We start from the raw sequence: 23722 nt of genomic DNA, 5'->3' as shown, positions 1-23722 counted from the left end.
ATTACTTCCTTTTTTCCCCCCAAATTGCAATTTTATATTATTTCATACCAAACAGAGCTATGATTTGTACTTCACAATTTAAAATGCCAAACTTCTTACTTTTGACAGTTCTAACATATTTTCAAGAATCTTAAAAACTTCTGGGAATTTCAAGAATGGATACATTCACCCAACTCCAAACTCTGTGTGCTCTGCTTAAGATCCAGTCATTAAGTGTTCAATGGGAGTGGACTGAATTATGACTATGTTATTAAATTGGATACTTAGGACTTTCCAAGATCTAAGGTGCTGGCAGTAATTGCAGAAGGACAGGTTCTAGATAGGTGGTAAAGGAAGACAACTTGGGGCAGCCTGGACAGGAGGTGACAAAGAGGAAGGAGAAAGTGGATCCACAAAGGACATGAGGGCTCCATCCATCTGTTGTTACCCTGATTTCACTGTCATTGGACCATTGGATGAGTCAGCCATACCTGTGGGGCACAGGTAAACCATAGAGCCCTGCTGAACCCGGCTTTTCCAACTGGACAGTACAGGGAGGATGTGTGGGTTTTCTTGTTTCAGAAAAATCTCGAGGAAGTGCAATGAGACGAGAAATCTGAAAGTCCTTAGAAAATAAAAGGGCTATATAAATGTACAGTGTCATTACCAGATCTAGTGAGGCTCAGTCAAGTTCAGTTCTAACTCATTGTAACATCACGGGGCAAGTACGTTACAATAATCTATTGTGGAGATAGAAATAGCCCTTGTACGTGACAAATATCTGGAGTCCCTGTGAAGAAATGCAGTGTTCATTAAGGAAATTAAAAACTGAGGGCATCCAAAGTTGACTCATCAAGAGACCTGCTCCATTCCTCTCTTCCTCTGCCATGGAGGTCTTAGAGGACATGCGTTAAGAGGGTGGCATCCTAAGATGGAGGGAGCCTGGGGCCCCGAGTCACCAGGTAGGTGGAGGCTAGCCCTTGCTGACCCATATCAGACTTTATCGAAGTGAAAAACAAACTCTTACTATACTAAGCCACTGAGATCTGGAAATTTGTTACCACAGTGTAGCCTAGCCTACCCTAGTTAAGAAGTTTCAACTAAGCAGAACTGCTGCCCCCATGCTCGTATTGAGGGGAGGTGTGTGGAGATGAGAGAAGAGGGAGGACAACTCAGACACAAAGCCTCTTCCTTTGTGCCTGGATGTGGAGCTGAGATAAGAAATGGGCCCCTGCTTTAGACTTCCTTAAACATTCGGGGTGTGTGAACAAGAAGTGACAGGACTGGAAACAACTCACCGCCTGAGACATTACTGCCCCCACTTCTGTGTAGGGTCTGCCTCAAGGTTCCTTCTTCTGTTTCCTGGTCTCCCAGCCCACCCTGGGGCAGAAGCCACAGTGCCATCTCGCAAGCCTAATGTGGAACCCACCGTCATCAGGTACTTCCTGCCTAACCTGTTTCTGTGGGGTTCGGGTAGGGGGTCCATTAGCCATGGTCTCCCTGACTACAGGGACCCTGTCCCTATGCAGATATGGGGTCTCCTCTTCAGGTGAGACCCTCTTTCAGAACTTCCTTACAGAAATGCACAGTCACCCAACCTTCAGTACCTGCCCCAGGAACAGGTCCAGGAAGAGTGGCCAAGTCGTACCAACCTTGCCAATTAATATGGAAACACAAACAACTCTCAGTTCCAACCAAAATCATAAACTTTGAGAACCAGAACTCCCTTAGGCATCAGATATTTCAATAGCTATTAATCTTTTTGAGTCACGTGACTCTGTAAGGATCTGATGCAATCAGGAAAACACAAATGCACATACTAGTAACAAAATGTTGACTGTGGATTTCTTCAGTGGTTCCAGGGTTGTTAGCAAAGCCCAGCACTAAGGAAACAGAGTCACCATGTACTCTACGTTCTGAAGTGAGCCCAAAGCAATTAGAACCAGACACACACACCCTAGGGCTTTGGGGGGAAGTGGCAGGACCAGGCCTTCTACCTCAGCCACAGGCCACCCTGCCTTACCAGTTTACCTAATATGGGCAAGGAGGAGTATCCTAATAAAAACGGAAGTTGGTGGAAAAGATCACATTCCCTTGCCAAAGCCAGGAACATGAGGCTTCAAGAGTAGAACTCATGGAGAGATCCAAGATACTGGAGTAAATAAACACTATGCCTGCTTCCTTCTGTGAACACATTAAAATTACGACTAAATTATAGAACAATCAACCTGGAAAACCATCTGAAGTCTGGCTGAACACAAGTTTTATAACTAAAGACATAAAGAAGGCACGACGAGACTGGTAGGAGAGGTAGAGATGCAAAACGAGCTGACCCCAAAAACCTCTGTGTGGTGGCTGAGAACTGAGAGGGGTATCTTGGCCATGGAGGTTCCCCTGGAGCAGTGAGCGACCCCAACCCCACACTGACCTCCCCAACCCAGAGTACTGCTGCTAGGAAAAAGAGCAGCCACAACACCTGGCTGTGAAACTAGGGGGGATTCTGAACATCTGGGTGGCACAGAAGGTGACGGGAAACCCAGGCATCCTCTTAAGGGGCCTGCACACGGCCTCTTTCACTCTTAGGCACTCACCCTGAACTCCGGTGGAGAAACAGTGACTCGGGAGGCGTTGGAGGCATACGGGGGTGGGGGGGGCAGACTGAGGTGTGTGGCTTTGGAGCAGAGTTAGAGAACAGTCACCGTTTTCGGAGTGGAGTCCTACTCCCGTGCAGCCGGCAGGCAGGCGCCATCTTTCCTGTGTCGAGCCCACCCCCACACCAGCCAAATCTAAATCTGATTGGCCTGGTGAGCTCTGCTGCTCCACCCTGCTGACTCACTGGGAACCCATCCTACCCAATTCTCCCAATGCCAGAGGCACTTTCTCATGACCAGTCAGTCCCACACACATTGCACTCTTTCTTAGAAAATTATCAGAGTTCACAGGTGCGTGGTGACTAGCTTCAGTGTGCTCTGGGACTTTTGTTGAGTAGCTCCAGGCTCAGCACTGGCATCAAACCAGAGTCTACATTAACCTGGTGACCACAACTCTTCCCACTCTAGTGACTCCCTGAGGCCCTGCTTCACCCAACTCACGTACCACACAAGGCTTTATCAGTGGCTGAAACTTAAGGGAGCTGGCAGGTGGAAGCAGGCCTGGAGTGTCCTGGCTTTTTGCAGAGTTACCCCAGCCCAGGTACTGGTGGCAGCTGTCCTCGGGTTGCAGTGTGTCCTCTCCTATGTGCCTCCAACTTTAGCACAGGCAGCGAACAACCATGGATAGAGTTATGGCTCCTACCGCGTAGTCCCTGGCCAGTTACAGGCGGTGGTGACCTGGGCCTGCACCGGAGCCCCTCATAAGAGGTCCCAGAATAACATAGTTGGAGGTTGGCTTCAGGCCACAGCAGAGCCCCACCCAATTAGCCCTACAAATGGCACACACAAAGGGCAGTCTCAACAGTCACCAGATCCCACTGGGGTGAATCCCACTCAGCGGGGTAAGCCCCCCTCATAGCAGCCTGTAAGCTGTGGACATGGCCAAACCCACAACCAATAAGCCTGAGGGCCAATGCCACCCACTGATGTGCCCATAGCAATCAAGGCTTACCTATAATACAAGGGACACTCTTGGAACACCTGGAGCAGATGACCATGGAGACTGCCAGGGCCCCAGAGGCACGTACTACATAAGGCCACCTGGTGAAGGAAATAGACACGCAAGTCCAGGAAGTGCAGAGAGTCCCAAACAAGATGAACCCGAACACGCCCACACCAAGACACATAATTAAAATGGCAAAAGTTAAAGACAAAGAGAGAATCTTAAAAGCAGCAAGAGAAAAGCAACTAGTAACTTATAAGGGAGCTCCCATAAGATTGTCAGCTGATTTCTCACCAGAAACTTTGCAGGCCAGAAGGGCTTAGCACAAAATAGTCAACGTGATGAGAAGCATGTTCCTACAACCAACAGTACTCTACCCGGCAAGGCTATCATTTAAAATCGAACATAAAGAGCCTACTATCACCACCACACATAACCTGGAGCTGGTATAGGAGAGGGACCCCTCGTGGCCCTGAGAAGAGCACTGAGGTTAGAGGAACACACAGAAGCCATGGACTGTCCAGGTGGCCCACGTGAGGCTATGATCCATGTCCCACTCATGTAGAAACACAGTGCTAGAAACATGGACTATGGATGAAATAAAGGAAATAGTGGCTGTCCCTTTCTGGAAATGTCCTCAGTTAGGTAAAAGCTGAGCACATCCTCCAAAGGCCACGGACATCACTGATGTGGGAACCTCCATATCAGCCTCCAGCCAGAGTCAGGACTGCATCAAACCTCAGTGAGGCCAGGAACACCTGCCTCCTTCCACCCCCCCGTTATCAGGGATGAGAGAAGACTTCTGCTCCCTCTTTCTTCCTCCTTGCCCTCAGCCTTGGACCCAAGAGATGGAGGAGAGCAAGTGCATGAAAAGCAAACTCCATCCCCTGAACTCTAAAGTGCAGGAGAGTGAACCATACCACCCTCCCTTCTACAAGTCCCGAGAATCACGGAGTCTTAGTCTGTGAGGGCTGCTATAACAAAATAAGGCCACAGACTGGGTGGCTTATTCTCAACAGCAATGTCTTCCTCACAGATCTGGGAGCTGAGAGTTCAAGGTCAGGGTGCAGAATGGTGAGGTAAGAGCCCTCTTCTGGGGAACAGACTTCTTGCTGCATCTCCACGCATGGTGGGAAGGGAGAGAGAGCTCTGTGAGTCTCCTTGTATAAGGCACTAATTCTGTTATGAGGGCTCCACCCTTATGACCTAAACACCTCCCAAAGGGCCTCCCTACTAATGCCATCCCCTCTGAGAGTTAGGATTTCAACATCTGACTTTTAGCATACACAAATATCCAGGCCTTAGCACATGGGTAAAGTCTTTACTGGGGTAGGAGAGGAAAGGTGATCTAAATGGCATTTCAGGTTGAAACTTTAAACTGGACTCAAATTCTAATAAGTGAAAGTGACGTAAAACGGATGGAATCTGCCCAAGATGCTGCTAAGGATACAAAAGAGTCAACAGACCCAACTGAAGGCAATGATTAGATAAAGGTGAAATCATCTCATGTTTATAACCCAAGTTAAGACTATTCAATAAACCATAGATGCACCCAAAATTTGGCATCTGATTTCAATGCGTGTATGAACAAGCGAAGATATTTTTTTAATCATCATTTAAAAAAAATTCATCCCACCCATTTTATAAATGAGTAAAACCGGAGAGGGGCGGTTGTTTGCTCAAAGACACAAAGCTAGTAGCAGAACATAGAGCACTTGGCACCCATTGACTCCGGATAGTTTTAAAGGAAGCACCTGTGCCTGGTCTTATTCTTAACTGTTGCTCTCGGGCTGCAAGGGCAATGCTCTGAATCCAAACCACTGAATAGCCTCTTGCAACCCAGGATGACTTCAGGCATCGTGGAAGGCAGCCTAGATTGAAGAGAATAATGCCTCTTAGCTCGTGCTTTGCATTCATTTGAGAATTTGAGGCCAGGATACAGGGGAAGAAGGCAATCTGCATGATGCACTTTTTGCTTGAAGTCCTATGAATTTCAAAACACAGCTCCACATTCACACGTAAGTTGAATAAAGGCTGAAACAAACCAAAGATATAAAGACTATTGGACAGTGTACCGCTTTGGACAATTTGGACAATCCCCTCCTATTCATCCCCTCCAGAATTTCTGACTGATGAGTTTCAAGAGTTGACTGCCACAAGGTTTAACTAAAGGGAGAAACGGAAGAAAATGTGAATGACAAACAGGAATTCCACGCTTACCTCGGAGGAACAGGAACGATGTGTGTTTCCAAGTTTACCTGAAATACCACTGAATTGTTTCATTTTTGTAAAATACAAGCCAGCCTTCCTTTGCTGTTAGAAATTGTGCAAACATGGCACATCTTTAGCATGCCTTGCTAACCACAGATTCCATTATGTGTTTAATAATTGACTATTCAATAGAGCAGTGATGCATTTTTGTCTGGAACTAATTCACCTTTGTCTGTGCCTCAGCACGAATGTTCGGAGCATCACAGACGGGATCGTAGAAGTGCTTGAAGCGCTGCTGCGGACACGGTGTCTTATCCTTGGGATTATTCATGTCAGGCCCTGGCTCACAAATGTTCTAGCATGCTAAAGCCACCTGGAAATGTGATTTATGAGAGCCACGGAGTGCAGGACTACACCTTTTCCCTTCTAATGAGAACCAACAAATCACCGTCTGCAGGCGGCTTAAACCAGAGAAGAAATTGTCAGCCGCAAAATTAACAAAAATGAACGCCCTTACAGCTCATTAAGGCCAGGGAGCTACCCAGTTGGAAATCGGGCTGAGATGGGCTGGCTGGGGAAGCAGGTATTAGCAAATGCATATGTCTTGACTTCTCTGTCTAGGAAAGGAAAATCCCTGCTCTCTCTCAAAGAAATTCCCACCTTGCCCTTATTGGTTTGGATTTATGAATTTGAGCAGCACCGTAAACAGCATAAATGGTGCATAATTTTGTGGTGAACTGGGCACATCATCCTGCAGGGTGCTCTGCTTAAGGACCAGCTCTGTGCCTAGGCCATGGGTATGAATGCCACAGATTTAGAGGAAGGAGGGGAAGAATTCTTCTTACCCCTTGCAATTACCTTGGCTATTTTCGTACCAGAAGCAGAGGACTGGCTAGAGTGGAACTGCTCTCCAGCAGGAGAAGGCCCAGCTGCCTCTGCCCAGCCATGAAATAGTATTCTAGAAGGGGGGAAATGGGGACACAGGGAAACTATCTCTTTCCGTCGTTTTGTAGAAGCTGGGCGTGTGATTTGATAGTTTAGTGTATTGTTTCATAAAAGTATCCATTTATTTAAAAATTCCAGCTACCGCTTTAAATGTCAAAATCGCCTTCCTGTTGTAGCTTGAGTTTGTCAAAGGAATGTCCACGGCTCGGGGACGTGGGATCTACTTTTTAATGTTAGTAGTTCTAAAGTAATGGATGAGCAACTTCATTTATTCCATTAAGGGACTCTATTCTTCTGTGAGATGCAGGGAGGAAAAAAAATGTCCTGACTTTCTCTTCCATGCTCATTGCTTGACTTAGTCTATTTTCTTGACTTGAATGCAGGCATGCAAAGTAGCATGGGCCCAGGGGCCAGGTGCTGAGAGTCACGCGTGCTCCCTGGGGCAGCCAGAGTTTATGATTGAAACTGCAGTTATAATAGAATTTGCACCTGGGCCAAGACTAGAAAAGTTTGGCCTACTGATCAATTCTTTTTTTCACTAATCAGCAAAGGTGTTAAAACACCCTCAAAACCTTTGCCCAGGCCTCCAAGCGTCTTGAATGAACGGAATCTAGCTACTGTTCCCTTTATTATTCTTCTCCAGAAAGAGTCAAGCTGGAGAGTGAGCGCCCAATATTTTTAGCCATACTAACAACCTAAACTTACATGGCACTTCCTAAAATGCAGGCTCTGTTCTAAATGTTCAAACCTCTGAAATTATTTAATCACAAAAATCATATAAAGTAACTATCTCAAAATTACAGACGTGGACACTGAGGCACAGAGAGGTTAACAACTTGCTCAATTTCACATAGCCAGTGATGGAGCTGGGCTTGGGACACAGGACGGCTGGCACCATAGGCTATGAACTAAATCGCTGCATTAACTGCCTTGCATGGAATAGGAGCACGCCCCGTGATTGTGTCGTTGGTGATCTAAAGGCTTTTCATCTTTTTTGCCATGAATTCCTTCACTCCGTCTCTAGTATGTGCACCGCATTGTGATAAACCTTCAAGAAAGACAATACAAATAGAAAGCATCGTCTTTCCCTCCCACAATCCAAATAGAATAGAAAGGTAAATATTGTGCAGTGGTGCAGAGAGCGGGCCTGGGGAGAGGGATTGGCAGCTGAGCCTCTCGGTAACTGTGTGAACTCGGTGGTGAACTCAGCTCTTAGACCTTAATTTGCTCCTATGTAAAATGGAGGCTCTAAGCCTGCCTCTCAGCATCCTGTTACCTTGCAGAGGGTCGCACTCACACAGGTGTACAGTCACCCTCGTGAACGGTCACTTTGGAGAAGTGTTGCGGTGGGATGGTGGAAGGCCAAGGTTTGGGGCAGGAAACGTGTTCTGACATGGCTTTGGTCTGCTGGGGACGGTGTGCTAAGTGTGCTAAGTGTTGGGTTTTTGAAGAGGGTGTAGCAGGGTCACCAAGTGCAGCCTCACAGGGAGCAAGGGACACCAGACACATAGGCCATGATATGAAGAGTTCCTACAATGTGAAGAGCAGCCCCTGCCGTTGTACACCATGGGGTCCCTGGGGTAGGAAAGAAGAATAGGCGGAAGGAGTGGAGATTTAATGGGGGTGGGGGAGAAGAACAGCTGGGAAAGGAATTTTTTTAAAGAGGGTATTTACAAATGTTTGCTAAGATGTGTAATGTAACTTCCCCCTTCATCTCCCCAGGAGACCTTCCGAAAACGCCACACCATTTACCTGGAGATAACTGAGCGGCTACAGAGTCTATGGTTCGAACTACAGTATGAGTTTCAAAGGGCTTGGCAGTAGATTATTCCACCAGACAGAGAAACGTTACCGGCCAGACACTGGTCTGCCTGGTTTCCTGTCCCACATTCTCTCCAATTCCACATTTGGGGGAAAGAATAAGGTATAATTTGCTGAGTGCTCAAATGGGCCAAATACTGGCTTAGAGGTTTACCCCTAAGAGGTTGTTGTTAGAATTTTCATTTACATAGGTGAGAAACTGGCCTACAGCTACACAACTGATAAATGGCAGAATTAGGATGGAAGGTCATCAGACATGTCCTGGATCTAACTGACTCATTCTTCTCACTACAGCCTGGCTTCAAGGATGCTTCCTGCCCAGCCTCAGCCCCAGCCTGCCTCTCTGGCCTCACCTTTTCCATTCTTGCTCTCCCTCTTCTGCCACTCCACTGTCCACCCATGCCAAATTATTTGTATCCCCCAAGTGTCACTGTATCATTGCCTAGGCTCTTCTCAGACCCACCCCCATCTGTTCAACACACCTCAAATCTCAGCTCAGATGCCACTTCTTCTGGAAGGCTTCCATAGACATCCCTCCACACACATCACCATCGAGGCTGAGCTCCCATAGCACCTGTGCTAACCTCTATCATGGCTGATCAATGAGTGTCATTGTCCTTTACTTTTCTGTACTGCTTGAGGCAAGAGCTGGGTCAGATTCATTCTTTAGCTCAGAGTCTAGATCACAATCTGACTTAACTGGGACTCAAGAATTATTTGTAGGGAGAAGGAAGGAAAAAAAGAAGGAAGGAAGGAAGGAAGGAAGGAAGGAAGGAAGGAAGGAAGGAAGGAAGGAAGGAAGGAAGGAAGGAAAGAAGGAAGGAAGGAAAGAGATGGAGGGGAACCCTGGCCTCCAGGGGTCTGGCATACACCTCCTTTCCAGCTTTACCTGGTCTGAATCTCAGATCCGACAGACACTGATTTCTCTAAGTCCAGATCAGGGCACAGATTCCCAGGCTTGCATAGTAAATTGACACTGCAGTCAATTGTTAGTCTTCTCAAAGGGCACGCTTTGTTTGCTGATGATCCTCAGTGAATTTTCAATCGCAGACCGGCCACTCACCCTCCCTCTCCCCCTGGCCCCTGACAGGTCTCAGTGCTGTCTGTGCTGACAGACAGGGGGCTCTGTTTCACTAGGATCCGCAGTGGAACTAATCAGGAAGGGGGACTGCTGCTTAAGCCTCTGCACTGGCTGCTGAGCCTCATGCAAACATTTTCATACCGTAACTGTCTCCTCAGTTCTGGGGATAGTTCAGAGCTGAGAGCATTAAGAGGAATAAGGATGGTTTTCTCGCACAAGATGACACGGGTCCCATAGCCATTATAATCAGGAGTATGAAACTTAGTGAAAGAAAATGTGTAGTAAGGGCCAATATGGATCTAGACGTCGCAAATTATAAAGACTTCATGTCTGTGACATCAGTGAATCTTCACAAAAACATAGGAGGAGAGATCATCAAAGCTATGATCTCCCTGGATGCTTACAAGATGCCAGGCACTGCACACACTTGCTTTCCAAACACTCAGCATCTCTGAGACAGTTCACAGCAGGGTTCTTATTTTACAGATGCAGTTCAGGAACGTGAAGTTCCTGGCCTGATGTTACACAGCTAGGAGAGGGGACGTCTGGAGCTTGAATCCTGGCCTGTCTGACAACAAAGGTCAGCCCTTGACCACTTTGACAAGCAGCATGCCCATTTTGCAGATGAAAAAATGAATACACAGTGGAACCAGGACAGGATCTGAGCACAGGTGCAGAGAAAGAACGTAGGCTCAGGAATCAGAATGGGAGGTAAGTCTCAGCTCTGCCGCTTACAAGCTGGGTGGCCTTGAGCAAGTTGTTGAGTCTCTGTCTCCTCAAGTGTAAAACAGGAAAACAGCACCTGTCTTGCAAGGTCGTTTGCTACAAAACTCCTCAAAGTGCTGCTTTGAAAACAATCTGAAGATTTCTCACTTTGGCGGTCTTCTAGACTTCCGGAGCCTGAAGTCTTCTGAAGCCAATGAATCATTGTCAGCTCAGGTTAACTCTCTCTGTGCTAAACGTTCATTTATTTAATGGCCGTCGGGTAGAAGGAATAATTAGTATTGTTGAGCCCTGGCCATGATTCAGGCCCTGGGCTCAGCATTTTCATATGCTTACAACAGGCCAATAAGGCAGGGGTTTTCATGCATTTTACAGGTGAGGAAACCGAGGCACACAGAGGTGAGGTGTTAGTCTCAAGGTCTGGTCCAGGGAGGAGACCAGGGTGTCTGGCTCCACCATCCTTGTTGCCTCATCCTGCCTGTGATTTGCCACAGCTCTCAGTCACCTCCCAGGAAATCATCTTTCCTTGTTCAGGCCACCTGCGCTTTCAAGAAAGACCAAGTCTTACATGCATAGGTTTGGCCAAATTTTAGACAGCACAGCTCTACTAGAATAGAAACTTAATTATTTGCCTCCCTTTTATTTTTTTACTTTTCAAAACAAAATGCACTCATCATGTAAGAGCTTTTTCCTCCTGTTTGCAAATAATGTTATTTAGCCTTCTTTGTACAAAAGGGAATTTGCTTAGGAGTCAAAAAAGAAAGAAAGAGGGAAAAGAGAGAAAAAAGAAAGGAAGAAATTACAGTGAATAGAAGACCTAGGGGACATAATTACAGAAATACTGCAGGTTCGGCATTAGCTGGGAAATTGCAGCCATTCCATGGTGGGAGTAAAGCTCTTTTCTTTTGTTTTAAAGTGGATCCTTCCCCTTCCAAAGGGCTAATTACGGAGTTGCCTACATGTTGTGCTCATAGGCTCCAATTGCACCTTTTCGTTAACCACAATGGCGAGTAACAAAAGTGTGCCCCCGCTATGCAAGTATCTTCGTGATGGCTCTCGTAATGGGCGGGAGCGACACGGTAATCAGTCATCTTGTGGCTCAGGCCATGTTTTCCATAATTGAGCCTACCAAGGACCTTGTCAGAGGCCCAGAAGAATTCATAAAACAAAGTGAGTGGGTGGCAGGAGCAGGAAGGAGGTCTGGGGAGGGGGAGCAGAGGAAGGGCAACACAATGGCTATTAAACAGCAAATGCCCTAAAAAGATGTTTATGGAGAGTTTTTAATGACATGGGAGAATGTTTGAAATATACCGCTTGGGAGGAAAAGCAGCATATACAACATGTGGACAGTATGATAAATGCACGCGCGCACACACACACACACACACACACACACACGGTGCCAAAAAATGTATATGCAATTTTAAGAAAGGAAAACTATATTGAAATTGTAATACTCAATATATACCAATAAGAAAATATGAATACAAGTCACGTTTGACTTCTGCAGTTACAAGAGGTGCTCAAAGTGGTTACCATCGGCGTCCAGACACTTCTGATGACGGCGAACTACTGCTAGAGCAACGTTGACCCAAGTGTCCAGTTGTAGACATGTTTTTGGTCCCCCCGGTATATATCAATATATAGCTATCATTATGATATTTGATTATATTTGATAGTTAATACATATCAATTCACAGATTTTAATACCTAAATATAACTGAAAGCTAAATCTCACAGAAATGCAGGAATCTAACACCTCTTCCTTGGAATTTCAAGGATCCCCCCAAGAAAGGGGATTTCATTTTTCTAGGGGTTGCCCCTCAGGTCTCATTCCAAACCCTCTCTTGGCTCCGTTATCAATCCCCTGGAAAGCTCTCAGCACAGCTCCACTTTATCCTTCTCAGGACAAGGACCCTTCCTGCATTCTCGAAGGTACCAGCAGCATCTGTTTTGTGAAACAGACGTTTACCCTCAAGGTTTGAGGATAGTTAGGGGGAGGTGAGCTGCAGCAGAGGGCAGGAAAACATTGAGAGCTAGAAATCAGGCTCCAGTCTCTGAGGGACCCTGAGCATCTGTGTCCCAAGCAAAATCGACCTGGCTTCTCTCTCGTCACTGAAAAGGGAGGCTGATGCTGGTGTCACTGCGTTTCACGGTCTACATGTGAGTGTTCCTGTTCTCCGGCTCCCATTTGCACGCCCCTCTCTGTGTCTTTCCATGTCCCCTGCTCTTCATTCCATCCCTCCTCGTCTTTACCTCTCTCTGGGTATTCCTCACTTTCTCCCTATGTGTATCTATCTCCGATACTATCTTAGGCTGCCCACTGTGTTCTTTCTTTTCCAACTTCCAGAGCCGCAACAATGGAATCTCCCTTCCTCTCTGCTTTCAAACTTCTGTTTGATTAGTGTGGACAGAATTCTTTCAATGTTTCCCATCCAGGCTAGCCGAGGAGAGCAAGGGAGGGGCACTAATCAGCCCATTAAGGTGTCTTCCCCAGCAAATGTCTTCTTTGTCCTTCCACCCAAATGCAGAAGCAGCTGTAGCTTTAAAAATAGCATGCTTTCATCTCTTGACGGAAATGTGCCAAAATTTTAACACTGGCTGTCTTTGGGTGTCAAGAAATGCTTTAGTGTGATCAATTTTTTCCTATTTTTCTGAATTTTCCAAATTGTCCAAGGCAAGCATGAACTACTTTATCATTGTAAAATCTCCATCCTATTATGCACCTGCTGGATCTCTGATTTAATCTTCACAACAATACCTTAATAGATAGGCATTAATATGCCCATTTAGAGGTTCAGAAAGTTCAAGCAATAAGCTCAAGGTCACACGAGCAGAAGTGGAAATCAACCGAGACCTCAGCCACTAAATCCTGCTGCTTGTAGAGGCCCAGTCTCTACTTTACCTGTAGAGACAGAGCTTTTACACACCTGAGAGCTTAACTGTTCATCCAAATTGCCTCAGTGGACTCCTCACTGTAAATGCAAGAGGTTCTGCGCAATATGATTCACAAAATTAGCCTTCCCCGGGGGAGAATTTTACTGTCCTACCTCTTGACATTAGGCCTCTAACCTGTGGGAGGGCTATGTATCCTGAGCCTGTTGAACTTGGAAGTGACATCTGATTCGCTTGGGTTAATAAACCATGGATGAGAAGACATGTCACTTCTATAGCTTATGGTTCTCCGTGTCTCTCTCTCCTCTGCCACAAGCCAATGTTCCCAAGAAGGTCAACGTGAAAACACGGATTGGAGAAGAGCTGTCGTTGACCCATGATGGACATGTGGCCTGAGAGAAAAATAGGTCTTTGTTTCTGTAAGCCACGGAGATGTGGGAGTGGTTTGTCACCACAGCATAACTTAGCCTAAGCTGACTGACTCGATATATGGCAGCTGCAAATGCATAAGCAGTTACTAATATGTTTCATACCTCCTCCTCTTGGAAGGAAAAATAGGGGGAGCCTTGACTAAAGCATTAGTGTGAAGTTGCACTTGTCTTTGCTGAAACTGATCTTGGGAAAATTATACCCTCCTCTAGGGTATATTTCTGCAGCACTCTATCCTGATAGGGCAGGCTGTCAGAGTCAGTCCCAATTACAGGCTGTGTAACTGCCCAAGGAGAGGCAGGCCAATTAGTGCGTGGCTGTCAGTCATTAGAGAACCACATGGAAGGGAGCACTCAGCCTGTTCGCCTCCCCTCGAGGGCCAACTGAGCTCAAACCGACTGCAGCCAGAAATGGAGGCTCGAGGCTCAGGTGCCATTTGAATGAAGCATGAAGCAATAAAGCCCCACGGAAGGAAGGCTGGGGCTGTGAAGTCAATTACCACCTTTGGTCTGAGATCCATAGAGGCACGCAGCCTTCACAGAAAATCTGCACTCTGTGTGCCTTTAGCAAAGCTGCCTTCGAGGGAAGAATGGCAACTAAACCAAAAAGCTAAAGGCTTAGAGCCAAAAGACTAGCTGTCATCACTGGGAAATAGGCAGGAGAAAAAGCAGACACTGTTTCTGCCACTGGATGAAGCTATCAAGTGATTTTTCAAAGAATCCCTGGAGGGTGGACAACGTCATCTCTTCCCTAAGTGACTCAACTGGCAGTTCTGTTGCTGAAGTATCTTTACTCAGTTTGTTCTTTTCGCAGGCCATTTCATCATTCTTGCCTTCTTTCAACTGGGCCATCATTCTTTCCGTCACTGCTTCCATAATTCACTCATTCCTTTGCTCATTCAGCCAGTGAGACCACTGAGTTTCTGTTCCAGATACTAGGAGCCTGAGCAGCATACAGAGGAAGTGTGGGCAAGGGGACAGGGCAGTGCCAGCAGGAGAGGGAAGGACACAGAGCCAAGATTCATAGCTGGGCTTTTGCTACTAGGGCACTTAAAAACACAGGGGTATAGTTCTCAGTTCTAGCTATTATTTTAGAATCTCCCTTGCTACAGGTACAACCCTAACCACGGCTCACTGCCAGAAACTGGCTCAGAATCATGAACTGTGTGGGGACCTAGGCCACTCCATGAGCTCCTGGAGGACAGATAAATACTGGCTGATAGAAAGTGTAGCAGACATGGAAATGCACTGCTGTGCCTCCAGAAAAGGCTTATTTCCCAAGTGGAAGGGGCATGGCTTCCTGACAGCCTCCAGCTGCTATCTTTTTCAGAGTCTGCCCCAGTTTTCAAGCCAAGGTCGACCTATTCTCAAGGTAGACCCCAGCCAATGACTAAGCAAAGTGGGGTACAGCCATTTCTACCCAACACAGGGCTTCTCTAGTGGGCAATCTGAGCTCCAGAGCACCATGGGCTGGCAAAGACTATCAGTCTATATTATGGTCTGTCAGCTCCCCCTGTCCTGTCCTGCAACTTCTCGTCCCTGTAAATCTTTTTCACCTTTACTTCCATCTCATATCTGCTTCGTGGATAAACAAACAGTAACAGAAGGGCAGGAGGAAACACGGGAGGGAGAAAAGAATGAATGCGCCATTCTCACACCAAAAGTCCTGTGATCTGAGACCAAGCAATGTGTCTTGCCAGCTTCTTCTCAGAAGACAGATCAAAGTCCAGGGCTGATTTTGCTGTAAGGAGTCCATCATCTCTTTCTAAAGTTCTCACCTGAGGCAGGATGGTGTCATTTAGGAGACACTAGGATAGTGGGGAAGAGCAGTACTCAGCCCTCTGGTCCAACAGACCAGTCGGGCTTACAGGACTGGACAGACTACTCTGACTGTAAGCATTAGAGCTGACTCTGAAAGGGCCATTGATTGCTGCAGACCCTAAGGGACCATTGGAGGTCAGGTTCTTGCTGAGGCAGTAAAGTGGAAATACCAACATGTGTGACTTCAATGACGTGCGTCAGGGAGGGCTGCATGGAGAAGGAGGTGATATTTGATCTGAGCCTTGAAGACTGTGCTCTCTGAGGACACGGTGCCAACCCGGGCCACAACCTGCCCTGCACACATGTATTTAGAGATCTGAGCATAGCCCAAGGTATCTCTCAGGCCTCTTGGGGCACCAGCAACAGAAGCTGACTCCAGCTAATATAAAAGAAGATTTTCAGGGAGGTCACTTGGGAGCTGAGGAACCATGCAGGGAGCAGACAGAAACTTGGCAGCTCTGGGGCCCTGTGTGCCAGGAGCTCTTCAACAATCCCTCCAGGCACTACCACTTTTACTGTCTGAGTGTCTCTACCCACAGTTCAGTTTCCAGGGAGAGTTACAGTATCCTCCCATCAGCGAGGGTATGGCCTGCTGCCCTGATTAATAGGCCCAGCACGACAGTTGGCACCCTCCAAGAGGTAAGAAGAAAAGGAGGAGGATGTGCAGTCACAGAGCCAAGGAGGGAGAACTTTCTACAAAGGCAGTGGCCAGCATTGCCTAAGGCAGCACACAGGGCCAGTCACGTGAGGACAAAGATTTCCGCACAGGAATTAGCAATCAGCAGAGAAGGGTCCGTGTGGAGGACGGGGCAGAAGCTACGTAGATGCTCCAGGTTGAGGGGGGAACAGAAACAGAAGTGTGGACAGACCACGCCTTGGAGAAGTTTGGGTGAGAAGGTGAGAGATTGGTTGTTAGAGAGGCCGCGGGGTAAAGGAAGAATTGTTTTTAAGATAGGATAGACTTGAGGAGGAAGCAGAGAAGAGGTGAAGGTGAAGATGCCAGGAGAATGGCCATGACAGGAAGAGCCCAGGGGCTGGAGGATGGGAGGAGGTCTGGGCAGAAAGGCTGGCCTTTGAACTCGGTCTTTGCCATTGTCATCTGTTCCTTACTGCTCAAAACGCACTATACATCACAGGTTCTTGCTCTCTACTTGCTTCAGGGTATTATTTTAACCTCAATTCAGTCATAAGGTCCTTGAAGGCCGTAATCGTGTATAAGTGGAACAGGAATGGTGTCGTATAGGGAATCAAGAGACCACAATTCTAGGACCAATTTGTGTTATGAGATTATGTGAGGCTGCATGTTATTCACACACAACTATAGTGGCCTCGGCCAAATAGGTTTTTAATTTTCTTACAAAATAAGAAGTCTGCAGGTAGGCAGTCCAGACCTGATATAACAGCTCTGTGGTGTATGTACAAGTAGCACATCAGGCTCCTTCTAGTTATCCACGTATCCATTTGTAGCAAGTGATTTTGGAGTTCATGCTCGTCATCTCATAGATCCAAGATGGCTGCTTGGCTTCCAGGTCCGTATCCACATTCCAGGCCGTAAGGAGGAAGGAGAGGGACTGGGAGCTCCTGTGTTCGAAAAGTAAAACCTTCTTAGTAATCCCAAGTAAATTCCTGTTTGCTTCTTACGGCTTCCTCCAGCTGCACAGGAGTCTCTCTCTCTCAATTAAATTGGGGCTCCCTTGCATCCCGGCCTTCCTCCTAACACCATCTTTTGAGGGTTCCTGTTGGGGATTTGCTTCTCTCCTCTACGAGATTCTTAGTGGGAGAGTAAATTCGGGGGGCTTCCTCTCCACATCCAAAGTTGAAAGGGTTTGCTAACACCTTCCTCAGGACAGCCAGAGGAGGGGGTCCTAATCTCGGCCAATCCGAGGGTCTCCCCCAGGACTTTGACTCATGAATTTGTGAAATAATACAAAAGTGGCTAGGATTCAGTCATCTGTCCCTGAAGTAGATCATTTCTGCTAAGAGATCATTCCTCGGGTTTTCACTTTTTAGCTTTTCAGAACTGCTTTCTTCCTGTCCCTTCCTAAGTCTGCATCTCCGACTTTCCCGTAAGTTCTGAAGACCCAATCCTACCAATAAACTCACTTCTACTCAGCTAGCAGAGACTATTTCTGTAGCTTGGAACAGCAGCAACAACAACAACAAAAAACCACAAAATCTTGACTGATACTCCAGCCCCATCTCTGACCAGCTGCATGTGGTCTTAAGAAAAATCATCTAACCTCTTTGGGTATTCTCAACTCATTGAAAAATGATAGATTATTCCCTAAAGTGCTTTGCATCGTGAACAATGTATTATGACTTTGACCTCCTTCAGAAGGCCCTCTTTGTACCAAGTGGGCCCAGATGAACGTCAAAGCCTGGATTATAGTTTTAGCAACAGGTGTAGAATATAAAAGCTCCATTAGGAAAGATAATTCACAGCAGTGGAGTGCTGCTACTGGAAAATTCCTTAGACAATTGAGCCCATGTAGATGCTAACCAAAACCCACTCTGCTGCTGGTGGCACCAGAGCTCAATGTTTTCATCAGCAAATAGGCACTATTTAGTGTCTTCTTACTATAATTTCAAGGGTCCACTTATCAATTCTATGATTTCAACTGTTCTTGATTTAAGACTGCATCACTGCACCAGGGTAAAACCTGTTTTTAGGGAGTCTTTGTTTTCGACTTTAAAGTCTCTTCTGCAGCAGACATGCATCTGCCTTACAAAACTTCAGAATACAGAGCAGAGTCCTCTGTAAATTCATAGTCCATCCCTTTAAGGAAAAATGACTCTGTTAGAACAGTAAAGTAGTCCATTTGGCCTTATGTTCTAGCAAAAGCTCATTGCTTAGCTGCATTTAATAATCCATGAAACATTTCTATTAACTTTAGTGTGTGAATTGTGCAGCTGAAGAATGGGTAAAAAAAAAAAATGTGGGAAGCAGGAATAAAAAATATGCGGAAAATGAAAATAAGTGAGATCTTAAATATTTAATCAAGGCCTCTATTTTCAGGTAAGCAGTTACCAGCTTGGGCCCTCAAATGCCAACAAAAGCCACAGAACACCATTCTGAATTATTAAAATGACTAGGGGAAACTTTTTTCTTCTTACTACTTTTAAATGAGTATGTAGCCTTTCAAGCTAACCTTTGCTTAAATATTTAACATAGACATTGGGTCAAATATAAAAGAGTAGAAGTTCTCAGTCTAATACTCACCTGTGATTATGAATCAGATTATCTAATGCATCTCAACCACTTCATTTTATTTTATTTTTTCTCTCTGTTCTCCAACCATGCTTCCCAATTTGAGAGGAATCCAATCTCGATTAGTTGGAAGTCTGCATTCTAGAATACTTTTGGACAGAACATTTACAGATTTTGTTTATACTTTTTATTGGCTCCATTCATTCCATTCAACAAATATTTATTGAATACCTACTAAGTGCCAGGCACTGTTCTAAATGTGGGGATATATCAAGGAACAGAATATATGAAGACTCAGTCCTTTTTGGACCTTACACTTAGTGAGGAAGACAAATAATGAATAAAAATATGTGTTGATGACAGCTAATGAGTGATATAAATGGAGTAGTTTGGGAGTGTTTGCTGTTTGTTTTGTAGGTAGGGTGGTCTGTTAGAAAGCTAGTGAACTAGGCAAGTTACCTTGGGAGTCAGCAAGAACAGCAAGGCAGTAGTTCTGGGGTACAAACAGGCCCAATGTGTTCAAAGGACAGCAACAAAACCAAGGAGACTGAAGGCAAGGAATGGTCAGTGTCAGAGACACTGTCAGGGAGAACTCGGCCGGGCCTCGGAGGCCGCTGGGGACGACTTGGTACTTTATCCTACTTGTGATAGAAGTCACTGAGGGTTTTTGAGCAGGGGAGTGTCGTGAACTGATTCATATTTTTAAAGGATCACTTTAACTCAACAGTAAGTACGGCCAATGGAGTCAGTGTGACAAGGTGGCTTTCTACTGGAGGCTTCAAAGGGCCATATTAGAAAAACTTGACATTGGCATTATCTTGTTCATTGCTTGTAAGAAAACACCCACCCTTTGAAGTATTTGGAGTGATTGAAAAGTTTGCCTTCTTTGATCGTTTTAAAAGCCCACCAGGTACCTTTTACAGAGCTCAGAAGTCAAGGTTATGGATTCAGCTCAGTCCCATCACAATCTGTCCAAGAGCAAGTTTTCCAGAATGTCCTTAGGACACACCTCTAGGCTTGAGACAGTTTACCCAAAGTGTTCCTATTGGAATTTCATCAGAACACCACTAGGTTATAGAAGAAAGCTGCACAATAATGTTATAGCTTGATCTCATTTGATCACCACATTTTTATAACTAGAAATAATTTGTAAAATGTTTCAAAAATGAGATAACCTATTAGTTCCAGTTTTTTCCCTGTAGAGACGTCCCTCTTGCAGCCTTTTTTATTTTATTTTATTTATTTATTTATTTATTTGGATGAGATAATTCTGAGGCATGTGCTTTATACTGCTTTTTAGAGTTTTCCCACAGATTAAGCTCTAGTCACTTGTTATAGTAGTGGCGGAAAAATCTATCCTTTATTGAACTCCCAAATAAACTACTTGTACTTGAATCCTTGTCTCAGGATCTGTTTCCGAGGGTCCCAAACTGAGGGATCCTCTATGTAAAATCCTCCTCCTTCCTGAGGTGGTATTATGTGGCCACTTCCTTGAGCCATAATGGTAGATAGAATTCAGGAGAAGTGAAACTTACCAATAAAAGAAAGATCCATAAATATTATTCCTGTTATATCCGTGATCCAGTAGCCCGTTGTGCCTTCAAGAAAAGGGCATGCCTCTCATCTAGACATTCCCTCTTCTAAAATATTAGGAGCTAGTTGTCTCTCCAGAATAGATTTCTCCATCACTACCCCTTGTCCCGCCCCCACTTAGATTAGGTAAATTGTGGCTATTATGTGAGGCTCCTACCTCCCACCACTAGGTGGCACTACTTTCCGTCCAGGAAGCCAGGCTTCCTCCTAGACCAAGCCTTAGTCAGTCTTCACTACTCCCGGAAAAGAAGCATCCCTCACATGAGGAAGTCATTGCCCAGTGTCCGTCTCACTTTGTGTCCAGCCTCTCCTTCCTTGGGTCAAGGTCCAAACTCAGAATGAGTTAGCCCTTGATTTTAATACAACCTGTGGTACCAACATGCTACACACAGATTCTTAGATGTTCCTAACTTTTCTCATGAACCTCCCACTCTGCTGGGAGACAAACTGAGTTATCAATAAGAGAACATCCAAAGATAATTACCCTTGGATTTTTTTTTTTAAATCTCAGAGTGGGGATGGTCAAAGTATGATACACAATCCAGAAGCAATAAAAAGAAAAGAGCAATAAATTTGACCAATATTTAAAATTTCTGAGTTGTTTAAAAAAATGGGAAAAAATCATCCTTGTACACATAGATATTAAGCCATTTAATCCTCCCCAAGAAGTAGAGGCTGTTACTTCCAATATCAGAAAAGGAAAATGAGGCTTGGAGATGTAAAGTAACTTTGCCCAAAGTCACCTTGTGGAGGCACATGTCACACCCTAAGTTGGAGTTACTCCCAAGTCCCTGATTCTCAAGAACTGGACAAGGGAAGGACAAGGAGAATGAGCAGAAGAGAAGGGAAGCAGAGCAGAATATGGACCTCAAGAAGGAATATATCTGCCAGGAAGGACTCCTCATGGTTAACTGGACCCAAATTCATAACCAGTCTAGCAGCCATTGCTGACAGAGGCCTTTCACACACCCTGCATTTCAGGGAAACACTACAGACTGAGCCTTCAGCCTCCTGCACTGTGTTCCTGAAATCTGAGCCAACCTTTATAAAGGAGTTCCTGTCACCTCCAGTCAGAGTTGCTCCATAATAACCAATCAGAATGCATAAAACTGACCAATCAGACAGCGTAGTTTGGGTTAATCAGACTGCAAATTTAGATCCCACATTTGCATGCAAATTGACCATTGGGAACCAGGGCAGGAACTTTCTCTAGAAAAAATGGCCTCCTCTTTGTCTAGACAGAGTGTACTTTCCGTTTCCACCTGAGTTTGCATTTCCTGGAGTTGCAAACCGTTCACCTGAATAAAGTTTCTCCTTTTTCCACACCCTAGATGGGGCTTCCAGTTGACATTAGATTAGTGGCAGTGAATTTTTGTTGACAAAAGGAAGGAGGAGGGCTGAGCTCTCTAAAGAGAGAAGGGGTTTCATAGACACTGTTTCTTCTCTCTGAGTTGGAAGGGGTACACCAAGCCCTTCACCTGGGCACTTATTGGGTGCTAACCCCCTGTGCTGATGCAAGAGTGACAAGTATGGACCCTCCTAAAATTGGTGACCGTGTGCCTGTCCAGCCAACCTCATGGGAGCATTGTGAGGATCTGCTGGCTCAACAGAGGCCCAGAGCCAGCTTTATAAAAAATACTCTCCATGCTAAGAATGTGTTAGTAGGAAAAGCTGGGAATTACATGTGCAGCGATCACAAATCCTTGACATCACCCTTGATGTCTCTCTTTTTTGTACACTCCAATTCACCCCATTAGGAAATCTGAATGGCAGAAACTGATGAATCTTGACTTTCACCCCACCGCCCCGGGAATGTTGGGATTTATGGGGGGTTCTGGGTGGGCAGAGGAAGCCAGGCCATACTGGGGAAGCAAATTCCAGAAGTAAATTACCTAAGATAGAGACCTGAATCTCCAAGACCCCAAGATTTTGTTGCTTTCCTCATTCTAAATAAATGCTCATTTGCAAACCTTAATTCTACAAAGCTTTCTAAAGCAGCCTTTCTTTTCCTCTCTCTCCATAATTTTATAAGCTTCAGGTCCCAGAAAACCTTTATCCACTCTAGGGTTGAGGTTTCAGAGCTCACCAGGGCAGGACTTGAGAATAGAGGTGTAAATTTGTCAGGAGAAGGGAGGCAGGGGCACAGTAAGACAGTAAATCCTCATCTAACATGGCAGAAAGTCAATAGATAAATCAAAAAATCGCTATGTAAGCTTATTTTTTAGCTACAAGGGTGACCACCACAAGAACTAAATGGAGGAACTGATATAAAGAGCTGTGCCTGGGAGAGCAAGGGAGAGGGGCCTGTGCTTTCATACAAGAACAATCAGAAAATTTTGTTTTGTAAAAAGTGCCCATGCTTATTTGATATATATTTTAATTTGAGCTTTAAAAATATAGTAAAATTAAATAAACTAAGAAATAAAACGGAATACAAAACACAGGACAATAAAAAGCAAACACGCACGTTAACACATTAACAAAAGGGCCAGTGAGTCGGGGCAGGGATGGGGGTGGAGCAAGTGGGCGGGGCTTGGGGCGGGGCGCAGATCCCGGTCTCCTTAGGGCCCGCCCCCCGTGAAGGGGACGAGGGGCAGAGCTTAATTTCCCTGTGACTCCGCCTACAGCGGGGAGCCAGGGGAGCGCCGGGTCAAGTTCGCTTTAGACCCGCCCCCCAGCGCAAGGTCGAGGCGCGCTGGTCCTGGGGTGATCCCACTGCGGAGGGCCTTGCGCCGCAGACCGGGCGCTATCCCCGCGAGGTCCTCGGGTGTAGGGCCGCTCGCAGGCCGAGAGCCGCGGTTCGGCGCGGCCGATGTCCCAGTCCCCGGAAGTCCCCCAAGGCTGGCCGAGCGCCTCTGAGGAGCCCCGTGTCGCGCAGGTAAGCGCAGCCGGGCCGATCCTGATGAGCCCGCCTTTGCCCTCGCGAGCGCCGGCCAAAACCTGGGCGCCGGCATGACAGGGGGCGGTGGCGTGCGGAGCCCAGCGGCGGGTCCCGGGTCGGATCGACCCCAGAACGTCTCCTCTACCGTTGCCCGCCGCCCATTCTTGCTTCAGAATTGCCAGCCTAACCCCAGTACTCCTGTGGCTCTGACCCAAGCTCGGCAGATGTGAGTTCGGATCCCACCTTCAGCACTTGTGCACTTAACAGATACAAACAAGTATCCCACAAATTCCTATCGTGATCCACCGGGTGCCCACCACTGACCTAAGTGCCGGGGATACAGTGATGGGCAAACGAACGTGGCGCATGTGCCTCCATGGAGCGTACATTCTAGTGGAAAAGTCCCGCACAGAAATGTAAACGTTAAAACTGGGGTAAGAGCTGTGAGGATAGAAAGTTCAGGGTGCTGGGAGAGTATTTAACCGATGGTCCCCAAGATGCTGGAGCTCAAACTTAAATGTGAATGGAAAAATTCCAGGGTG

General features: G+C 46.1%; 1 protein-coding gene across 2 annotated transcripts in view; it reads left to right on the top strand.

The window, feature by feature from the left end:
- Positions 1–22897: 22897 nt before the first annotated feature.
- The window catches only part of NMNAT3 (nicotinamide nucleotide adenylyltransferase 3), a 95917-nt gene continuing 95092 nt past the window's right edge, over positions 22898–23722 (top strand). Inside the window, exon 1 of one of the 2 annotated variants that reach the window (XM_033132732.1) lies at positions 22898–23177. The gene's annotated coding sequence lies outside the window, so the exon portion shown is untranslated. The remainder of the gene's footprint in view (positions 23178–23722) is intronic. The other variant, XM_033132731.1, reaches the window with a different exon arrangement.

The sequence above is a fragment of the Rhinolophus ferrumequinum genome, chromosome 17, assembly GCF_004115265.2.
Source record: "Rhinolophus ferrumequinum isolate MPI-CBG mRhiFer1 chromosome 17, mRhiFer1_v1.p, whole genome shotgun sequence".
NCBI classification, from domain to species: domain Eukaryota; kingdom Metazoa; phylum Chordata; class Mammalia; order Chiroptera; family Rhinolophidae; genus Rhinolophus; species Rhinolophus ferrumequinum.
The sequence above is the reverse complement of the archived record's forward strand: the minus strand, read 5'-3'. Positions and strand labels throughout refer to the sequence as shown.